This window comes from Arachis ipaensis, chromosome B7 (assembly GCF_059453495.1).
Source record: "Arachis ipaensis isolate K30076 ecotype BB chromosome B7, ASM5945349v1, whole genome shotgun sequence".
NCBI lineage: Eukaryota > Viridiplantae > Streptophyta > Magnoliopsida > Fabales > Fabaceae > Arachis > Arachis ipaensis.
In genome coordinates this window covers 134538844-134559810 of record NC_142442.1, presented here as the reverse complement: position 1 = coordinate 134559810, position 20967 = coordinate 134538844, and the positions used below count along the sequence as shown (strand labels likewise).

Sequence of the window (20967 nt, the reverse complement as noted above, 5' to 3'; positions counted from 1 at the left end):
ACTTCAATATTTTTTATCGCAGCCACTTCACTCCAGCCTCTCCTGTCACACTGTCAACGTCGCAGGCAACACCAGACTTCAGCGCCGTAGTAAAAAAACATTCACGTACAATAAAAAAGTAACATCCATTGAACTTAAAAAAAACATCCATGTATAATAAAAACTTATGAAGCACGGACACTTTGTTGAGTTGTCGTGTCCGCGAGTCAGACATATTTCGGACACGACACTCACCGACACTCATTTGATACATGTATCTATTGTGTCCAACCGTGTCTTAATAAAAAATAAAAAAATTCTTTTCCGGACACGCCTGGACACACCTAAATACCATTACGTGTCAGCGTGTCTAGTCTTATTCTTAACATATATTTTTAAAATAAATTTAGATGTAGTATATATTATTATTTATTAAAACAAAAAAATATTTAAAATAGTTGATATAATTAAAATAAGACATTAAAAATAATTAAAAAATTTATTTATATTTTAATATCAATAAAATATCAAAATATCATTATAATTTGGGTAAATACCCTTTCCGGCCCCTGAGCATTTTAAATTGGGACATGTCGCACCTTTATCATCCAGAAACCTCAACCAGGTCCTCAACCATCAACATTAGTGGACGTAACGATCCCTGTGACCGGTTGCCAACAGGTTGCCTGGATGACGTGTCAGGTGGAGGCTGAGTTGTCAAATGCAGGTGCCACGTGTCACTAGAAGTTATTGCAGGGACTAAAAACCCCCTCCCTGTCCAAACTGTTCTCAGCCCCACCGGCAACACCCTCCACTCACCACCCCTCCCCAGCACTCTTCCACCACCGCCACCGCCGCCACCACTACAACCGCCTCACAACCTTCGCAACTCATGCGAGTCCTCCACCTCTTCTTCTTCCTCCACAACCTCCCAAAGCTTCACCCAATGGAGGTTCTCTCTCCCGACAACACCTTCCACCACCACCACCACTACTCCTTCGCCACAACAACCACCACCAACGCCAAAAAATATCGGGTTATTTGCCCAATGAGAAAGGAAAGGAAATTCTCATAACGTGCTGTTCATTTGTTCAATTCTATTGGGCGAGGGAAGAAAAGAGAAACATGATGCGATGTAGGTTTATTGAGGCAATGCGTCGAGCACCTTCTGCCCACCTCCGTTTCAGATTCCTTTGCATCCAATCATCGCGAGAATCCTCCGAAAGCGATTCCGAGAGCCCTCAGAACTCAGAGAGCTTGTTTAGAAGGATCGAGAAGCTTCGGACAGGGGAGGCTGTTGGGTCTGCCTTCCGCACTTGGATGGGTGATGGATTCCCCATTCACAGAGGCCATGTCTTCCACGCCATCAACCGTCTTCGCAAGCTCAACATGAACAAACGCCCACTTGAGGTAACAACCAATCATTATTGCTTCAAAAAATATGATTTTTACTTCCAAAAACATTCCCTTAAGTTGAACTCATGTTACAATTATTGTAGGTGATGGAATGGGTGATCCGAGAGAGGCCCTATAGGCCTAGGGAACTTGATTACTCTTATCTTGTGGAATTCACAATTAAGCTTCACGGGATTGAACATGGTGAGAAGCTCTTCCCTCGCATTCCAACCGAGTTTCAGAATGAGTTGCTATACAACAATCTGGTCATTGCAATGCTGGATAAAGGTGTCATAAAGCTTTCACTTGAGTACATGAAGAAAATGAGGGAGTTGGCTTATCCCATCTCACATTTGGTCTTCAACCGCCTCATAATCCTGCATTCCTCACCCTCCAGGAAGAAGTTGATTCCGAAACTGGTGGTGGTTGTTGTGGAAGAAGTTGGTGGTGGTTGTTGTGGCGGAGGAGTAGTGGTGGTTGTTGTGGAAGGTGTTGTCGGGAGAGAGAACCTCCATTGGGTGAAGCTTTGGGAGATTGTGGAGGAAGAAGAAGAGGTGGAGGACTCGCATGAGTTGCGAAGGTTGTGAGGCGGTTGTAGTGGTGGCGGCGGTGGCGGTGGTGGAGGAGTGCTGGGGAGGGGTGGTGAGTGGAGGGTGTTGCCGGTGGGGCTGAGAACAATTTGGGCAGGGAGGGGGTTTTTAGTCCCTGCAGCAACTTCTAGTGACACGTGGCACTTGCATTTGACAACTCAGCCTCCACCTGACACGTCATCCAGGCAACCTGTTGGCAACCGGTCACAGGGGTCGATACGTCCACTAATGTTGATGGTTGAGGACCTAGTTGAGGTTTCTGGATGATAAAGGTGCGACATGTCTCAATTTAAAATACTCAAGGGCCGGAAAGGGTATTTACACTTATAATTTATCTAAAAAATATTTTATATTTTATATGTATACGTGTCCTCGAGTCATGTAAAATTTTAAAATTCGCGTGTCGGCGTGTCCCGTGTCGTGTCGTATCCCGCCTTCATGTCAGTGTCCGTGCATCATAGATAAAATTGATGGAGGGTGGAAGGCGTCCTGCATCGCGGAAGGAGAAAAAGAAGACCGACAGCAGGGAGGGACACGATGGAGAACGACGACGCGAGGGGGCAAAAGTAGTCTCCGCGACGTGATGGAGACGCGACGAGGCTGGGCTGTGTGCAGCGGTTGGGAGGCGCGATGAAGCACGGATACGTGCACGCGATTGCGAATGCACGAGAAAGCTGGAACGTGAGCGGTGATTCGCGAGAGACGGTAGAGGGTCAAGGGGAGAAAGGGTGGGATACGGGGCGGGTGCGAGGGGAAGAGTTTGTGGTTGTTAAAAGTCAAATTTAAAATAAAAATTATATCTAATTAATTAAAAATCCGATTTTTGAAAATTAATTTAGCATTCTTTTTTAACTCATTGTTTAGGTTATTTAAAATGAGCGTTGTTTTTTAGACTTTCTCAAATCCAATATTGTTATTTTTATGTACATGTACATGCTTACTTCACATGCTTACTCCAATCGTTGACTGAACTAAACCTTTTGTGTATGAAAAGACTTAAAAAGATAATATTGTTTAAAAAATATATATAAGACTTAAATTAATATTTGGTTGCCATAAAAATTTTGATGTTTATCCCATAAAATTCAAAATGCTTTTATTTTAACCTATTTCGTTAGAAAACAAAGAAATTATTGGTATAAATTAAAATAAATACATTTTAAATTTTACTAAACCAAAATTTAAAAAATAAAAGGAAAAAATAGTTTACAAAGACCAAAAATTTATTTAACTAAAGAAATATCAATAATTTAATTTGCAAATATATTAGTTCATTGATTTTCAATAGATAGATGTGTGGCTTTAAGAACCACTGTTTTTTTTTTAATTTGGTATTTTATATATGTATTAATGAGTGTGAGTACTTACCAAAATAATAGTAGTATAAATTAAACATCTATTTATCTATTCTTAATATATAAAAATAGATGAATAAGTTTATCCATATTACTTTTAAGATATCTTTCTCCTCTTATTAATGTCATATAAGCAATATCGTTTATTTGGCAAAACTTTAGAATCAACCACTCATTTTTTGTCAAATCAACTATTATTTCCAAATCAGCAATAAAATAAAATATACAAAAAAATATACAAGTAATAGAAATATATATAAATTAGGTTGTAAAATTACCAATGACAATAATTAGAAATTAATAGTATTTAATCAAATTTATAACTTACAAGAATTCATATCTCTATGACTATATTATTTATTATATCTATTCTTAATATATAGGGTAAAGTATTAAATTGGTCCCTACGTTTGGGCGTAATTCTGTTTTGGTCCTTAAGGTTTAAAGTGTCCTATTTAAATCCAAAAAAATTTTATTTAGCATCAATGTAGTTCCATCGTGAGATCAAAGTTAAATAATTAATAAAATGTCCTACATGACAGTAGTACAAGAACAAGGTTGATAATTTGAAGAATAAGTATAAGCTCTAGAGGTACAAAATCAACTGTAGATGCATCAATATATGTATTTATCATTTTTTTAGTTTTATAGAAAATATTTCATTTAAATTATAAGAAAAATGATAAATAAATATATTGATGCATCTACGGTTGATTTTATGCCTTTAGAGCTTGTACTTATTCTCTAGATTATCGACCATATTCTTGTACTACTGTTATGTAGGACATTTCATTAATTATTTAACTTTGAGCTCACGGTGAGACTAAATTGAAGCTAAATGAAACTTTTTTGGATTCAAATAGGATACTTTAAACCTTAAAGATCCAAACAGGATTACATCTAAACGTAGAGGACCAATTTAGTACTTTGCCCTAATATATAAAAGTTGATGGATAAGTTTACGCACATTACTTTTAAGACATCTTTCTTCTCCTACTAATGCCATGTAAGCAATATTGCTTACTTGGCAAAACTTTAGAATCAACCACTCATTTTTTGTCAAATCAACTATTATTCCAAATCAGCAATAAAATAAAATATACAAAAAAATATACAAGTAATAGAAATATATGAAAATTAGGCTGTAAAATTATCGATTACAATAATTAGAAATTAATAGTGTCCGACTAAATTTGTAACTTACAAGAATTCATATCTCTATGACTATATTATTTATTATATTTTATCGTTATAAACAATACAATAAATTTATAACCTAATAATTAATTTATTAATTTTTATAATAAACTATTAATCATAATAAATTTTACGTTACAAATATTCAAATTCTATACTATTTGAACTACTTATATAAATCTGTTATCACTATTTCTTCAAATAACATCAAATTTAGCACAAGAAATTTAATATCACCAAACAAACAGACAATTAGTTTATCAAAGTTCGTGTGATTCATCTATGAAAAATATTAACACCCACAAATGAAGAAGAGTTTCTTTGCTTAAAAATGATTATATTAGATGAAAAAGTACAAAACAAACATATTTATTGTATTTTTAAATTAAACATTTTTCAACACTATTTTGAATTTGCATCACTTGAGACATTGTCTAACAGAGTGGGTAAAAAAAAATATTAACAGGTAATTTCACTTTATACTATTTTAATTATTCTTATTAAAAATAACTTATTTAAAAAAAATTCTACACATTTTTATTCTTTTTATTGTAGATGTCATTAAAAAACTGCATGCACATCAAGAGATTAAAGAGAAAAAACCATATAAATTCAAGACACATTTTCGGAAGAAGAACATACATGCAAAGATGGAACAAACAACACAATAGAAAGTGCATACAATTCAACAATTCATAAAGAACATATTTTCACAAGAATCTACGATAGAAATAAGAAAGCAACAACTCTATTAATAGCAATAAAGAAAAAGGAGGACGAACACTATATAAGAAGACTAAGTCCATCAATAAAAACAAATACAAAAATCAAACCACCAAATAAAAATATCACATTGTACAACTCTAACATCTAAATCTTTGTACTATAAATTATTTTAAACAAAACAAATTTTAAATTTAACTTTAATTTACACATACTTAATTTAATTCTACAAATTATAACTATTTTTAATATTTATTATATACTATCATTAATTTACCGCGTGATGCGCGAGTCCTTCTAGTTAAAATAATATCAGCATGCTTTGTATTTATGTGCGAGTGTGACAAGTGAGATTTTTTTTTTTTGGCATGGACGATGATTTTTTTTTTTTGGGTCAAATACCTTCACACACACCCCCCCCCTTTTTTTTTCATTCCCTTTCTCATTGGGTTACATATATCAACTTCCTAATCATCCCATTCATTCATATATATATAGGCCCAATACTCAAGAATGGATACTAGGGCCCAATAGTCACCAAAAAATTAGATAGGGCCCAATCCAAAAGAAGCAGCACAATTACAAAGGCTCAGGGGTTCCCATTTTAAAGCAACGGAAAAAAAAGAGCGCCTCAGAAATGACACACATCACATGCATAGAATGAGATATGCAATAATTTGTGCAACACAAGATGTATCTTCTTTTTTATAAATGTGACATTTAACTAACTTAAACCCACTGCTCTTAAATTAGCCATATCATCAAACAACAAATCTTGACACACCTGATATATAGATTATTAAATCTAAAAAACTCATATACATTTATTTTCATATAAAATTCATAGTTGATAATCGTTAGATAATAATTTAACTAAATATATCAAATCAGCTAATAATTTTAATTATCAACTTCTTATAAATATAATTATAAGTGAATTTTTACCATCTTTTAAGTTCTTTATAAGTTCTATTCTTAAAGGTCTATATATAGGGAAAAAATTCTTTCAAATAGACATATTCACTTAATTGAAAAATGGTTCGAACAGTGTAGGATTTATTCAGCACATATCATTCGGGAGTAGAGCTAAGTTAAATTAAAAAAAAAAAGTTAAAAACTAATTCCGTAATAAAAATATACTAAAATAAAATTTTTAAAATATATAATTTATGAGAACAATATTAAAGTTTGAGGGACCATTTCAACAAGCCTCTGTGCCTGTGGTCACCTTGCCTAAGGGACATATCAACTATAATCATTTCAAAATCTGAAATGGAATTAATCACTGTTAACCTCAATGAGAATTTCTGAATTTTTTATTTAAATAATGTGAATAGGAACTATTATCTTCTAATGTGTATAGAAATATCTTGTTGTTGAAAAGAAAAGCACCTAACACCTTCGCTCTCAACAAAAGAAATCACGTTGGATGCGTGCCATTTGGTAGGTCCAAAGAAGGCTCCGATCATTCATTTCAAACTGGCTTGTGCAGTTGTGCTTCTACTTCTGAACTTGCCTTCTAATTCAATTTTAATATGAATAATCAAAGGACATGTTTGGTGATTCTTCTTGCCATTAAGGACTCTGTCCATGGTATAATTCGTCGCAAAAGAAAAAACGTCATTCTGTTTTTTTGACGGATAAAGTATTTATAAAAATCTAAAAAATACCAAACTAGTAGATACCTGCAAAGGGTAGTCTAATGTCAAATCAGTAATAATGTAAAAAAAAAAGTGAGAGTTATTAGATTTTCAGATGTCTTCTACTTTTTACTTTGCTTTATGTTATATAGACTTACTTATGGAGAAATGACTGATAAAATTGTGAAAGAATAAGAAAAGTAAAGAATACAAATTTTTATTGATTGTTGATTGATTGAATTGAATTGTAAACTATGAAGGTAAAACTAAATATATATATATATATATATATATATATATATATATATATATATATATTATATAGCATTGTCCTATGAAAGATAAAAGCAAATAAAGATAAGATAAGAACAACTAAAGATAGGATAAAGAAAAGATAAGATAAGATAATAAAGACTAAAATTGTAATTGAATTTATGTATTCTATTAGGCTGAATTTGTGGGTCACAAGACTTCTTTATTGTTGTCATAGGTTAAGGCAGAAGAGTAGTTTAATACGCCCCGCAAGCTGGTGGATGGAAGATGTCAATAATCCACAGCTTGGATAAGTTCCAATGAAATTGTTGAGTGTCTGACGTGGTGACGCGGAGGAAAATGCGTGCGGCGGAGACTAAGCTGCCGGCGGCAAAAATATAAAAGGAGATGCTGTGCTTGAGCAGCGATCTTCAAAAAATTGCGTGCGGTGGAGCTTGATCTGCCGGCGGCAAAAATATAAAAGGAGATGTTGTACTTGAGCAGCGATCTTAAAAAAAATGAAAAAAATAAGCGCGTAGAGCGCAATAAGATTGATCTTTAGAGGACGCGTATGGTGCAATAAGAGTGATCTTCAGAGGGCGCATAGAGCGAAATAAAAGTGCAGATGGAACTGCTAAAACAGAATGCAGATTAAACTGCTGAAACAGAATGCAGACGGAACTTCCAGAAGAAGGCGCAAATGCAACTGCCGGAAGAAGGCGCAGACAAGCCATAGTGACTATTCCATGAATGATTGTTGTTTCCTGTTATAACAGGATAACCAAGATTGATGTTGGATTTTTTACTTCGATGGATGTAATAGAGATTGGTTGGATTCTGAGCTAAATTGGAAGATTGATTATTTATTGTGGGAGGAGGTTAAAAAAGAAGCAGGGTGATTTCTACCAGAAAGATGATAGCTTAGGTATCCTTTTCAAGGAGGATACCAATGCTCTGATACCATGATAAAATTATGAAAGAATAAGAAAAGAAGAGAGGAAGAATAATTAATCGAACACAAAGCTGAGTTGAGAATCCGCAAAAAGAGCCAAAAGAACTAGCCAACTGCAGGAGTAAGAAAAATCAATCCAAGATGAGTGATTTATAATGGAAGAAGCTTAAGGTCATGGGAGCGGATTCTTACGGCATTGTTTATCTTGCCAATGTTGTTGATGAACAAACACCGTATCGGAGCTTCATTGTTGTGAAGAGCTCCATTCCCAAATTGGCATTCTCACTGAAGAAAGAAGAACAGATTTTTAAATCAGTTTGGGAAGGTGAAAGCGGTGGTTGTCAAGAAATCATTCGATGCTTTTGAACTGACACCACGGTAGAGCAGGGACGTTACTTTTACAATTTTCTATTGGAGTATGCTCCTCACGTTTCTTTGGATGACTTGATCCACAAGAAACCTCTCCCAGAGACTGAGGTGAGTGTCTATGCACGCATGATTGTTAAAGGGCTTTCGCATATTCATCGCAAAGGAATCGTCCACTGTGACCTCAAGCCGGAGAACATTCTTGTGTTTCCTTCATTGGATAAAGAGATTGCAAACTATCAATTGAAGATCGCGGATTTTGGATTATCGAAGACCAAAGAGGAGGAAGCAGATGTTGAGTTGTGGAAGTCCAAGCCTAGAGGTACGCTGTCATACTTGTCGCTAGAAGCGTTTTTCGGTCATATTGATGCTCCGATGGATATATGGGCACCTGGTTGCATAGTAATTAAAATACTCACTGGATTTCTTGCCTGGGGTGAGAGTGTTTTGCATGAGGATTATTTGACGTACTTGGTTGAGCATTTTGGAGAATCACCCAAGAAGCCGCAAGGAATCGGTTTTTTCTGTTCTAATTTTCTGGAAAAATGCTTTATGAAGAATCCTAGCAAGAGGTGGACTACTGACATGCTTCTTGGTCATCCTTTTCTTTATATCACACTTTTTCATTCATATTATCTTTTAACTTGGCTATGATTGTTTTTCTTAGTTAGTTTTATTGCAACCTTATCTATGGTTTATGTAGTTAGAGCTATTATGATGACATTGTAAGATTGAACAGCTTTGTTTATTGTGTCCCCTGTCCAAGGGCCTGATGGCTATGCTGTAGGTTTCTTGGGTCAGGCCGTCTTCTTCTCCATGATGGCTTTGCCGAAAAGGAGTTGGAGTCGGGCGGTATTAGGAAATAGAAAAGTTGTACAAAGTGTTTATGAATAATGAGTTTGTTTCTTAACATTTATGATTTGTAAGATTTAATAAACTATGTTAATAACAGTAGTTTTCTTTTCTATTTACAAGATTGATCTTTAGAGGGTGTGTATGGCGCGATAAGAGTGATCTTTAGAGGGCGCAATAAAAGTGCAGATGGAACTGCTAAAACAAAATGCAGATTAAACTGCTGAAATAGAATGCAGATGGAACTGCCGGAAGAAGGCGCAGATGCAACTGCCGGAAGACGGCGCAGATGCAACTGCCGGAAGAAGGCGCAGACAGGCCATAGTGACTAATCCATGAAAGATTGTTTTTTCCTGTTATAACAGGGTAACCAAGATTGATGTTGGATTTTTTACTTCGGTGGATGTAATAGAGATTGGCTGGATTCTAAGCTAAATTGGAAGATTGATTATTTATTGTGGGAGGAGATTGAAAAAGAAGCAAGGTGATTTCTCACCAGAAAGATGATAGCTTAGGTATCCTTTTCAAGGAGGATACCAAGGCTCTGATACCATGATAAAATTATGAAAGAATAAGAAAAGAAGAGTGGAAGAATAATTAATCGAACACAAAGCTGAGTTGAGAATCCACAAAAAGAGCCAAAAGAACTAGCCAACTACAGGAGTAAGAAAAATCAATCCAAGATGAGTGATTTACAATGGAAGAAGCTTAAGGTCTTGGGAGCCGGTTCTTATGGCACTGTTTATCTTGCCATTGTTGTTGATGAACAAACACTGTATCAGAGCTTCATTGTTGTGAAGAGCTCCATTCCCAAATTGGCATTCTCACTGAAGAAAGAATAACACATTTTTAAATCAGTTTGGGAAGGTAAAAGCGGTGGTTGCCAAGAAATCATTCGATGCTTTGGAACTGACACGACGGTGGAGCAGGGACGTTACTTTTACAATCTTCTATTGGAGTATGCTCTCACGGTTCTTTGGATGACTTGATCCACAGGAAACCTCTCCCGGAGACCGAGGTGAGTGTCTATGCACGCATGAGTGTTAAAGGACTTTCGCATATTCATCGCAAAGGACTCGTCCACTGTGACCTCAAGCCGGAAAACATTCTTGTGTTTCCCTCATTGGATAAAGAGATTGCAAACTATCAATTGAATATCACGGATTTTGGATTATCGAAGACCAAAGAGGAGGAAGCAGATGTTGAGTTATGGAAGTCCAAGCCTAGAGGTACGCTGTCATACTTGTTGCCGGAAGAATTTTCCGGTCATATTGATGCTCCGATGGATATATGGGCACTTGGTTGCATAGTGATTGAAATGCTCACTGGATTGCCTGCCTGGGGTGAGAGTGTTTTGTATGAGAAGTATTTGAGGTACTTGGTTGAGCATTTTAGAGAATCACCCAAGTAGCCGCGAGGAATCAGTTTTTTCTGTTTTGATTTTCTGGAAAAGTGCTTTATGAAGGATCCTAGCAAGAGGTGGACTGCTGACATGCTTCTTGGTCATCCTTTCCCTTATATCACACTTTTTCATTCATATTATCTTTTAACTTGGCTATGATTGTTTTTCTTAGTTAGTTTCATTGCAACCTTATATGTGGTTTATGTAGTTAGAGCTATTATGATGACATTGTAAGATTGAATGGCTTTGTTTATTGTGTCCCCTATCCAAGGGCCTGATGGCTATGCCGTAGGGTTTCTTGGGTCAGGCCGTCTTCTTCTCCTTGATGGCTTTGCCGAAAAGGAGTTGGAGTCGGGCGGTATTAGGAAATAAAAAAGTTGTACAAAGTGTTTATGAATAATGAGTTTGTTTCTTAACATTTATGATTTGTAAGATTTAATAAACTATGTTAATAACAGTAGTTTTCTTTTCTATTTACAAGATTGATCTTTAGAGGGCGTGTATGGCGCAATAAGAGTGATCTTCAGAGGGCGCATAGAGCGCAATAAAAGTGCAGATGGAACTGCTAAAACAGAATGCAGATTAAACTACTGAAACAGAATGCAGACGGAACTGCCGGAAGAAGGCGCAGATGTAACTACTGGAAGAAGGCGCATACAAGCCATAGTGACTATTCCATGAATGAATATTTTTTCCTGTTATAACAGGGTAACTAAAATTGATGTTGGATTTTTTACTTCGATAGATGTAATAGAGATTTGCTGGATTCTGAGCAAAATTAGAAGATTGATTATTTATTGTGGGAGGAGGTTGAAAAAGAAGCAGGGTGATTTCTCACCAGAAAGATGATAGCTTACGTATCCTTTTCAAGAAGGATACCATGACTCTGATACCATGATAAAATTATGAAAGAATAAGAAAAGAAGAGAGAAAGAATAATTAATCGAACACAAAGCTGAGTTGAGAATCCACAAAAAGAGCCAAAAGAACTAGCCAACTACAGGAGTAAGAAAAATAAATCCAAGATGAGTGATTTACAATGGAAGAAGCTTAAGGTCTTGGGAGCGGGTTCTTATGGCACTGTTTATCTTGCCATTGTTGTTGATGAACAAACACCGTATCAGAGCTTAATTGTTGTGAAGAGCTCCATTCCCAAATTGGCATTCTCACTAAAGAAAGAAGAACAGATTTTTAAATCAGTTTGGGAAGGTGAAAGCGGTGGTTGCCAAGAAATCCTTCGATGCTTTGGAACTGACACCACGGTGGAGCTGGGACGTTACTTTTACAATCTTCTATTGGGGTATGCTCTCACGGTTCTTTAGATGACTTGATCCACAAGAAACCTCTCCCGGAGACCGAGGTGAGTGTTTATGCACGCATGAGTGTTAAAGGGCTTTCGCATATTCATCACAAAGGACTCGTCCACTGTGACCTCAAGCCGGAGAACATTCTTGTGTTTCCTTCATTGGATAAAGAGATTGCAAACTATCAATTGAAGATCATGGATTTTGAATTATCGAAGACCAAAGAGGAGGAAGCAGATGTTGAGTTGTGGAAGTCCAAGCCTAGAGGTACGCTGTCATACTTGTCGCCAGAAGCGTTTTTCGGTCATATTGATGCTCCGATGGATATATGGGCACTTGGTTGCATAGTGATTGAAATGCTCACTGGATTGCCTGCCTGGGGTGAGAGTGTTTTGCATGAGGAGTATTTGGGGTACTTGGTTGAGCATTTTGGAGAATCACCCAAGAAGCCGCAAGGAATCGATTTTTTCTGTTATGATTTTCTGGAAAATTGCTTTATGAAGGATCCTAGCAAGAGGTGGACTGCTGACATGCTTTTTGGTCATCCTTTCCTTTATATCACACTTTTTCATTCATATTATCTTTTAATTTAGCTATGATTATTTTTCTTAGTTAGTTTCATTGCAACCTTATCTGTGGTGTATGTAGTTAGAGCTATTATGTTGACATTGTAAGATTGAATGGCTTTGTTTATTGTGTCCCTTATCCAAGGGCCTGATGGCTATGCCATAGGGTTTCTTGGGTCAGGCCGTCTTCTTCTCCTTGAAGGCTTTGCCAAAAAGGAGTTGGATTCGGGCGGTATTAGGAAATAAAAAAGTTGTACAAAGTGTTTATGAATAATGAGTTTGTTTCTTAACATTTATGATTTGTATGATTTAATAAACTATGTTAATAACAGTAGTTTTCTTTGCTATTTACAAGATTGATCTTTAGAGGGCGCGTATGGCGCAATAAGAGTGATCTTCAGAGGGCGCATAGAGCGCAATAAAAATGCAGATGGAACTGCTAAAACAGAATACAGATTAAACTGCTGAAATAGAATGCAGACGGAACTGCCGGAAGAAGGCGCAGATGCAACTGCCGGAAGAAGGCACAGACAGGCCATAGTGACTATTCCATGAATGATTGTTTTTTTCTGTTATAACAGGGTAACCAAGATTGATGTTGGATATTTTACTTGGATGGATGTAATAGAGATTGGTTGGATTCTAAGCTAAATTTGAAGATTGATTATTTATTGTCGGAGGAGATTGAAAAAGAAGCAGGGTGATTTCTCACCAGAAAGATGATAGCTTATGTATCATTTTCAAGGAGGATATCAAGGCTCTGATACCATGATAAAATTATGATAGAATAAGAAAAGTAGAGAGGAAGAATAATTAATCGAACACAAAGCTGAGTTGAGAATTCGCAAAAAGAGCCAAAAGAACTAGCCAACTACAGAAGTAAGAAAAATCAATCCAGGATGAGTGATTTACAATGGAAGAAGCTTAAGGTCTTGGGAGTGGGTTCTTATGGCACTGTTTATCTTGCCATTGTTGTTGATGAACAAACACCGTATCAGAGCTTCATTGTTTTGAAGAGCTCCATTCCCAAATTGGCATTTTCACTGAAGAAAGAAGAACAGATTTTAAATCAGTTTGGAAAGGTGAAAGCGGTGGTTGCCAAGAAATCATTCGATGCTTTCGAACTGACACCACGGTGGAGCAGGGACGTTACTTTTACATTCTTCTATTGGAGTATGCTCTCACGGTTCTTTGGATGACTTGATCCACAAGAAACCTCTTCCAGAGACCGAGGTGAGTGTCTATGCACGCATGAGTGTTAAAGGGCTTTCGCATATTCATCGCAAAGGACTCGTCCACTGTGACCTCAAGCCGGAGAACATTCTTGTGTTTCCTTCATTGGATAAAGAGATTGCAAACTATCAATTGAAGATCACGGATTTTGAATTATCGAAGACCAAAGAGGAGGAAGCAGATGTTGAGTTGTGGAAGTCCAAGCCTAGAGGTATGCTGTCATACTTGTCGCCGGAAGCATTTTCCGGTCATATTGATGCTCCGATTGATATATGGGCACTTGGTTGCATAGTGATTGAAATGCTCACTGGATTGCCTGCCTGGGGTGAGAGTGTTTTGCATGAGGAGTATTTGGGGTACTTGGTTGAGCATTTTAGAGAATCACCCAAGTAGCCGCAAGGAATCGTTTTTTCTGTTTTGATTTTCTGGAAAAGTGCTTTATAAAGGATCCTAGCAAGAGGTGGACCGCTGACATGCTTCTTGGTCATCCTTTCCTTTATATCACACTTTTTCATTCATATTATCTTTTAACTTGGTTATGATTGTTTTTCTTAGTTAGTTTCATTGCAACCTTATCTGTGGTTTATGTTGTTAGAGCTATTATGATGACATTGTAAGATTGAATGGTTTTGTTTATTGTGTCCCCTATCCAAGGGCCTGATGGCTATGCCATAGGGTTTCTTGGGTTAGGCCGTCTTCTTCTCCTTGATGGCTTTGCCGAAAAGGAGTTGGAGTCGGGCGGTATTAGGAAATAGAAAAGTTGTACAAAGTATTTATGAATAATAAGTTTGTTTCTTAACATTTCTGATTTGTAAGATTTAATAATCTATGTTAATAACAGTAGTTTTCTTTGCTATTTATAAGATTGATCTTTAGAGGGTGTGTATGGCACAATAAGAGTGATCTTCAGAGGGCGCATAGAGCGCAATAAAAGTGCAGATGGAACTGCTAAAACAGAATGCAAATTAAACTACTGAAACAGAATGCAGACGGAACTGCCGGAAGAAGGCGCAGATGCAACTGCCGGAAGAAGGTGCAGACAAGCCATAGTGACTATTCCATGAATGATTATTTTTTCCTATTATAACAGGTAACTAAGATTGATGTTGGATTTTTTACTTCGATGGATGTAATAGAGATTTGCTGAATTCTGAGCAAAATTGGAAGATTGATTATTTATTGTGGGAGGAGGTTGAAAAAGAAGCAGGGTGATTTCTCACCAAAAAGATGATAGCTTACGTATCCTTTTCAAGAAGGATACCAAGGCTCTAATACCATGATAAAATTATGAAAGAATAAGAAAAGAAGAGAGAAAGAATAATTAATCGAACACAAAGCTGAGTTGAGAATCCGCAAAAAGAGCCAAAAGAACTAGCCAACTACAGGAGTAAGAAAAATAAATCCAAGATGAGTGATTTACAATGGAAGAAGCTTAAGGTCTTGGGAGCCGGTTCTTATGGCACTGTTTATCTTGCCATTGTTGTTGATGAACAAACACCGTATCAGAGCTTCATTGTTGTGAAGAGCTCTATTCCCAAATTGGCATTTTCACTAAAGAAAGAAGAACAGATTTTTAAATCAGTTTGGAAAGGTGAAAGCGGTGGTTGCCAAGAAATCATTCGATGCTTTGGAACTGACACCACGGTGGAGCTGGGACGTTACTTTTACAATCTTCTATTGGAGTATGCTCTCACGGTTCTTTAGATGACTTGATCCACAAGAAACCTCTCCCGGAGACCGAGGTGAGTGTCTATGCACGCATGAGTGTTAAAGGGCTTTCGCATATTCATCACAAAGGACTCGTCCACTGTGACCTCAAGCCGGAGAACATTCTTGTGTTTCCTTCATTGGATAAAGAGATTGCAAACTATCAATTGAAGATCACGGATTTTGAATTATCGAAGACCAAAGAGGAGGAAGCAGATGTTGAGTTGTGAAAGTCCAAGCCTAGAGGTACGCTGTCATACTTGTCGCCAGAAGCGTTTTTCGGTCATATTGATGCTCCGATGGATATATGGGCACTTGGTTGCATAGTGATTGAAATGCTCACTGGATTGCCTGCCTGGGGTGAGAGTGTTTTGCATGAGGAGTATTTGGGGTACTTGGTTGAGCATTTTGGAGAATCACCCAAGAAGCCGCAAGGAATCGATTTTTTCTGTTATGATTTTATGGAAAAGTGCTTTATGAAGGATCCTAGCAAGAGGTGGACTGCTGACATGCTTCTTGGTCATCCTTTCCTTTATATCACACTTTTTCATTCATATTATCTTTTAATTTGGCTATGATTGTTTTTCTTAGTTAGTTTCATTGTAATCTTATTTGTGGTGTATGTAGTTAGAGTTATTATGTTGACATTGTAAGATTGAATGGATTTGTTTATTGTGTCCCCTATCCAAGGGCCTGATGGCTATGCCATAGGGTTTCTTGGGTCAGGCCGTCTTCTTCTCCTTGATAGCTTTGCCGAAAAGGAGTTGGATTCGGGCGGTATTAGGAAATAGAAAAGTTGTACAAAGTGTTTATGAATAATGAGTTTGTTTCTTAACATTTATGATTTGTAAGATTTAATAAACTATGTTAATAACAGTAGTTTTCTTTGCTATTTACAAGATTGATCTTTAGAGGGCGCGTATGGCGCAATAAGAGTGATCTTCAGAGGGCGCATAGAGCGCAATAAAAGTGCAGATAGAACTGCTAAAACAGAATACAGATTAAACTGCTGAAACAGAATGCAGACGGAACTGCCGGAAGAAGGCGCAGACAGGCCATAGTGACTCTTCCATGAATGATTGTTTTTCCTGTTATAACAGGGTAACCAAGATTGATGTTGGATTTTTTACTTGGATGGATGTAATAGAGATTGGTTGGATTCTAAGCTAAATTTGAAGATTGATTATTTATTGTCGGAGAAGATTGAAAAAGAAGCAGGGCGATTTCTCACCAGAAAGATGATAGCTTATGTATCCTTTTCAAGGAGGATACCAAGGCTCTGATACCATGATAAAATTATGAAAGATAAAAACAAATAAAGATAATATAAGAACAACTAAAGATAAGATAAAGAAAAGATAAGATAAGATAATAAAGACTAAAATTGTAATTGAATTTATGTATTCTGTTGGGTTGAATTTGTGTGCCACAAGACTTCTTTATTGTTGTCATGGGTTAAGGTGGAAGAGTAGTTTAATAATGACCGTTTTCGAATACCTTCGATTGTCGAGATATTAGTGAGCACATGTAAGGACTATAGTGCGATTATGTTTGAAGTTCCAACAGCTTGTTTTGACTCTTATTTTGAACTATTAGGGATGGTATGTGAAGAGGTTATTTTTCTGTTTTATTTTAATGATTATATCTATTGTTTGACTTATTCTCCGGCGAGTTACAAATGATAGTTATTAAGTAATAGTGTAATACGATATGAACTAAGTTGTAACGGTCGAATTATATGTAACGACATGAGTGACGATTATTTATGAGTTATGAAAATTCTAACGTTCTTTTGATTTAATCTTCGAATGATAATTTGTAGTCGTCGAATTATAGTGATCAGACCAATAATAAAATACATTTTCAATTTTAGAAAAAAGATTGAAAATTAATATTTTAACCTAATCCAAAATTAAAATAAATACCAGTGACATTAAATTCCAGAACAAACAATGTGGTCCTACAAGTATTAGAGGTTTTTTGTTTTTTGAAAAAAACAAAAATAATAAATAAATTATTTTTATAAGAAAAACGTTAACATATACAGAATCTTCTTTACTGATGACAACAGGCTTGTGAGGCAGATAACAAAGAACATTCCTTAAGCTTTGAAATTAAGTAGGCTAAATTTGAAGGGATATAGGATTTAAAGGTTCCATTCAATTAACTTTAATAATCTAATGCGTAATTATATTGACTTTTATATTTTAGATGAGAATGTCGTTTTGACCACAATTGAAATTCTGATCATATGCTAGTTGCTTGCAAACTTTTTTAATGTTAATATAGACATGTGCATTTTAATAGAAAGCATGTATACGGTAGGTAATTAATGGCAAGAACAGTAACGATGACTTTAATAATAATAATAATAATAATAATAATAATAATAATAGTATACTATATTTCTCTCTATTGTTTAATTTACATTAGTTACATGAAAACTTCAAGGGAATAAAGATAATTTTCAAGAAAAATAATCTATCAGCACATGTTTAATTAAGGTCCGAATTATTTCGGTACATCTTCAATTGTCGAATTTTACAATTATTATTGTTCTTGTTTTTATATACTCACTCTAGATTCTATATTATTTTCTCCAATCTCTCATTCTCTTTCTCTGAGTATTACTAAACAAAAGTTTAGGGTTGATCATGAAAAGAATATATATGATATATATGATATAATAATAGTGTGATCATGATTGTTAAGATCAAGGATAAGTTATTATAATTAGAACATAATTATTAAACTCAGTAGCTTAGATTATTGTCTTATTATGATGGAAAGTAAGCCCACCAGCCGACAAGCTAAGTTTCATTGTCAGTACAAAATTTGCAACTTTATTTATTAATAGTAAAAATAAAGTAAAATAAAATAAAATAAAAAGTTGAGATTGAGAGAGAAATTGGGACCTTGGTTTGTCATTGCCGCTATCCGTTGTTTCTATTTTGGTTAGTATGTCGTTTTGATTTTCCAAACCCAATTTAACGGCTATTCATTGCACATAACATACATGTACATAACCTTCACAATAATAATGATTAATTCTATGCTACGGTTGACCCATTAGCTTATAGTATTATTAGGCAGAATTTGAGCCTAATTCAAGTGTTCATTTTGTCCCATTATTTAAGGTATCTAGCTAGAATTTAATAATTTGGTAGGGATAAGAATAAGATTAAGAAACTATACTAGAACTAACTACTAGAGTTCGATTTGTGTTAGTGTGTGCAATGAAAGTTATGCGGCAAAAAAATAAAAATAAAAATAAAAATTTATAAGTACTTTAAGATACAAATTAAGTATGTTATTTGGATATTAAATATTTCTTAAGGAATTATTTTTTGGTGACTAAACAAGGAAAGAAACAAAGCAAAAACTATTCTAAATCTGAGCGGATGATTCGTTGGAGATCAACACTAGGCTCAGACCAAATAACATGATTAGAGTTACTCTTGGCACCATATTTAGCCATCCAATCCGCAGCTCTATTTGCTTCTCGGGACACCCATTCAACGTGAACAAGCCAAGGACGAGATAAAAGCTCCTGAATCTTGTGAACCAAATCTGTTACTTCAGATGGATACCCACTTGTAAGCTCATGCATGATGGGCAGAATGTCAAGGCAATCTGTTTCACATATAATATCCCTCAAACCGCAATCCCAAGCTAAAACCAGCCCCCTCCAAGCAGCAAATAATTCACATCTGATTATAGACCAAGGGGGAATGCTTCCAGAGCAGCCCGAGATCCAATCTCCCTTAGAATCTCTAATAATACACCCAAATCCCGCTAAATTTGAATCCATATACAAGCTTGCATCACAATTAACTTTAAAACTATTGCCTACCGGTGGTTCCCAACACAGGCAATTTCGGAGAGACCTAAAGGCATTGCTTCGATTCCTGTAAACCTGTAAGTCCTTGGCGGTAATTCTGGCCAAGGCAACAACCTTATGGTCTGTCCAAGGGTTGTCAGTGTTGAATATGTCATTGCACCTATGTCTCCATACCCACCAAAGCCCTGCACCAAAGGACGCCTCATTGTTAGCCAAGGCCTTCCGAAACCACTCTTCAAGAGCAGTACCAGCCGTTGAGTCCAGGATACTAGGATCCAACATATACCAGATTGCCTTTGATCGTTCACAGTCTCTAAGGCAATGCTCCATAGTCTCCTGCGCCTTGTTACATCTCTTACACATATCTGAAGAAGCTAAATGCCGCTTGAATCGAAAGGTCTCAGTTGGTAGAGCATCATGTAAGCTAAGCCACATAGTAAATTTGAACTTCTCTGGAATGTTTGTGTTCCACAACCAGTTCCAATTACTGTTGGCATTCCAATTTAATGTTTTCCTTAATAACCATCTGTAACCCTCCCTTGCACTATACTTTTTTGTTGCTGCAGGCCACCACTCCCACTGTGGCTCCAACTCAGTCAAACTAGGATATCTCAGACCACAAATAAACTGCTTAATCTCATGCGGAATAGGCGTGGTAAGACTATCAACCTCCCAAGACACCCCTTTCCACAAGTCAGCCACCATGAAATCTGATTCAGAAATATGTACATAAGGAACAAGGTTGCAAAGCTTACCAAAAGGAGTCCACTCATCATACCAAACTGATTTGTGGACATCTCCAATATTCCAATGAAGCCCTTCCTTGAGATGCTCATAGGCACTAACAATGTTCTTCCAGGTAGCCGATGAAGAATTTCTACTATTTCCGTTCATACCAGATTGATTCCTGAGATATTTATGCTTCAGAACCTGCACCCATAACTTCTCACTATTATTTAGACAATCCCATACCAACTTTCCCAGAAGCGCCATGTTAGCACAGGAAGTATCCCTAATACCCAATCCTCCTGCCTTTTTAGGAGTTATGGCGACCTCCCACCTGACCAGAGGCAGCCCTTTTCCAGTCGCTTGACCTTTCCACAAGAATTGTCTCATCAAGGAATCAATTTTATTACATGCATACTTCGGGAGAAGAGAAATTTGCATTTCATAAACTGGGATAGAGGCCATAACCGATTTAACAAGACAAAGCCTCCCTGCCTTATTCAGTAGGCGTCCTTTCCAACTGGAGAGCTTTCTCGAAATTTTTTCAATAATCTCCTGAGCCGTCTTCCTGGAAGCTCTGGCATGACCGATGTTAATTCCCAGGTATTTACCCAAATCATTGCAGAACCGGATGTTAGAGACCCCTGAGAGAACCTCTTTTCTCCTCTCTGACACCCTCTTGGAACACTGGGCCTTTGACTTATGAAGATTTACCTTTAAACCTGACGCTCTAGAAAACAAGTCCAAACAATGCATGACCTCTATTACTTGAGCTTTTGATGCCTTACAGAAAAGCAAAAGATCATCTGCAAACATCAAATGAGAGAGTCGTGGTCCATTCCTAGAAACCGCAACTGGGTTCCACAAACCTTGGGAAACTCTATGAG

General features: G+C 36.4%; 5 pseudogenes; all 5 read left to right on the top strand.

Moving 5' to 3' along the window:
* The first annotated feature begins 8224 nt into the window (after positions 1–8224).
* Positions 8225–9103, top strand: LOC148554243 (mitogen-activated protein kinase kinase kinase 20-like; annotated as a pseudogene).
* An 881-nt stretch (positions 9104–9984) lies between these two features.
* On the top strand, positions 9985–10862 carry LOC110262444 (mitogen-activated protein kinase kinase kinase 20-like; annotated as a pseudogene).
* An 866-nt stretch (positions 10863–11728) lies between these two features.
* On the top strand, positions 11729–12600 carry LOC107607794 (mitogen-activated protein kinase kinase kinase 20-like; annotated as a pseudogene).
* An 872-nt stretch (positions 12601–13472) lies between these two features.
* Positions 13473–14348, top strand: LOC148554242 (mitogen-activated protein kinase kinase kinase 20-like; annotated as a pseudogene).
* Positions 14349–15213: 865 nt separating this feature from the next.
* Positions 15214–16091, top strand: LOC148554241 (mitogen-activated protein kinase kinase kinase 20-like; annotated as a pseudogene).
* Positions 16092–20967: the final 4876 nt, after the last annotated feature.